The following is a 2,546-nucleotide window of genomic DNA, read 5'->3' as shown; positions in this document are numbered from 1 at the left end:
TTAAAATATAGGGACTAAATCGTTACAAAATTTAAAGTATGGAGATTAAATCATTACAAACCAAAGTTTATGAACCAAATCTTAGTTCTATGAAAGTTTAGAGACTAAAAGTGATTTTTTTTTTTTTTTTAAAGAAAAATGTTACATTTGAGATCGTGAAAAAAAATTGAGATTTGGGAAAATTATATAGAAAGAAATGAAAATTTAAAACAGAAAAAAGAAATAGAGAGTTAGAAAAAAGTTTCAAAGATAAAAAAATGTTAGAGGTGGAGGAAAATTTAATAGAGACAACGAAAATTGGAAGCTAAAGAGATAGAGTTCAAAATCATTAAGAGAGAAAAAAGTGAGAGAATGATATATATATATATTAAAAATATAATAAAACTAGAAGTAATCATTAAAAAAAACTTTAGGGAAAAAAACTAGGAATGGGGGTAAAAATTAGAATGAAATAAAAATAAAAATGGATAAGACTTTATTTTAAAAAAGAACAAAATTTCTAAAAATTCAAGACATAATAAAGTAAAAGACGAGAATTTTTTAATATGAAATAATAGTTTTATTTATTTATTTATTTGCTAAGAAAGCCCCTCAAAATCACTAAATGAATCACTTCCTAAAATCAATTTTTCATCATTGACAAATATCACAATTTTAAAATAAAAGTAATATTAGACATGTCAAAACTGATTTTTGGTTGTTTTAAAATTGCTCTCAAACACGTATCTTAATAAATCAATAAAATTTTCAATTTAGTGCATAGAATATTTTGATCTTCATAAAATGTATCTAATAATTTTTAAACTTTCGATTAAATTTTCTATTTCGTGACTAATATACTTTTAAGAACTTCTTCATATATATATAATTCACTTGATCAAAGACTATGTGATCTCCTTTTCCCTTCCTATAAATTCACTTCATCTTCTCCATGGTTGAAGCACACAGCAAAAGCAAAAATTAAAAGCTAACCAGAAATGGCTGCCCACAAAATAACTACAATCCTTTCCATCATCTTTCTCCTCTCTTCCATATTCTGATCTTCCGATGCTATCGGAATTGCCATCTACTGGGGCCAATACGGCAACGAAGGCTCTCTTGCCTCTACTTGCGCCACTAGAATCTACGAGTTTGTCAACATAGCATTTCTCTCGTCCTTTGGCAACGGTCAAACTCCGATCCTCAACCATGCTGGTCATTGCAACCCTAATAACAACGGTTGCACCTTTTTGAGCGACAAAATAAATTCTTGCAAAAGTCAAGGCACCAAAGTCCTCCTCTCTATCGGCGGCGGTGCAGGGAGCTATTCGCTCTCCTCGGCCGACGACGGGAGAGAAGTCACGAACTTCCTTTGGAACAACTTTCTCGGTGGGCAGTCGAGTTCGAGGCCACTAGGCAATGCCGTTTTGGACGGCATTGATTTCGATATCGAATCCGGCTCTGGTCAGTTCTGGGACATATTAGCTCAGGAGCTAAAGAACTTCGGTCAAGTCCTTCTCTCCGCGGCGCCGCAGTGTCCGATCCCCAACGCACACCTAGACGCAGCCATTAAAACTGGTTTGTTTGATTTTGTTTGGGTTCAATTCTACAACAACCCACCATGCATGTTTGCAGATAACGCGGACAATCTCCTCAATTCTTGGAAACAATGGACGACGTTTCCTGTTTCGAGGCTTTTCATGGGGTTGCCGGCCGCGCCTGAGGCCGCCCCAAGCGGCGGCTTTATTCCGGCGGATGTGCTTATTTCTCATGTTCTTCCGACCATAAAAACTTCTTCCAACTATGGAGGAGTGATGTTATGGAGCAAGGCGTTTGATAATGGCTACAGCGATGCCATTAAAGGCAGCATCAATTAATTACTTAATTAGCAAATTTTAAAGCCATGAATAAGCTCAGTATTATAATAAAAAAAAACAAAGGCTTCTTCTCCATTTTTCTTTTACTTACACACATATATGTTTTAAATTTGTGTGATGCATTAATTAAAATCCTTTTATCTGTGAGAATATGATCGAGAAAATTATGAAAAATTTCATACCATTTTCTTTTATTGTTTGTCACCAAAGTAGCATTTAAAAATTATATATGGTTTACAGAATAAATAAATAATCATGACATGTCACATGATGAATGAATTTTTTTTTTTTTTTCAAATATGATCCATGTTTGAAGTTTAAAAGTTTAAATGCAATGATTAATATAAATTAGAGAGAGGTGCAAAAATTAAATAAATAGTATGGATTTTTTTATTAAATTTGAGGCGATTTTTAAACCGTATATCTTCATATATTTTTCTCTAATTATTTAGACAAAATTATGTAAGAATCTTACTTGTTATTTTGGTAGGATCTTTTAAGAAAAATAATTGTACGTAGGTGATTTTGAACTAATTTTAAATGAGATTAAGTGAAAATGACTATAAATTATTAAAAAGGGTTATTTGAATATGATTTAAAAAAAAATAGAATGAATTGATACCATTATTAGTTTGAAATTTTACTTTATATAAACCAAAGTTTAAGGTATAAATTTGATATTTGTCATTA

The 2,546-nt window shown here is 31.6% G+C and overlaps 1 pseudogene; it reads left to right on the top strand.

Annotated features, from left to right (window-relative positions):
- Nucleotides 1–977: 977 nt before the first annotated feature.
- On the top strand, nt 978–2,020 carry LOC120068152 (acidic endochitinase-like; annotated as a pseudogene).
- Nucleotides 2,021–2,546: the final 526 nt, after the last annotated feature.

This window comes from Benincasa hispida, chromosome 12 (genome assembly GCF_027475165.1).
Source record: "Benincasa hispida cultivar pf3 chromosome 12, pf3_genome.v1.1, whole genome shotgun sequence".
Lineage (NCBI taxonomy): Eukaryota > Viridiplantae > Streptophyta > Magnoliopsida > Cucurbitales > Cucurbitaceae > Benincasa > Benincasa hispida.
The sequence above is the reverse complement of the archived record's forward strand: the minus strand, read 5'-3'. Positions and strand labels throughout refer to the sequence as shown.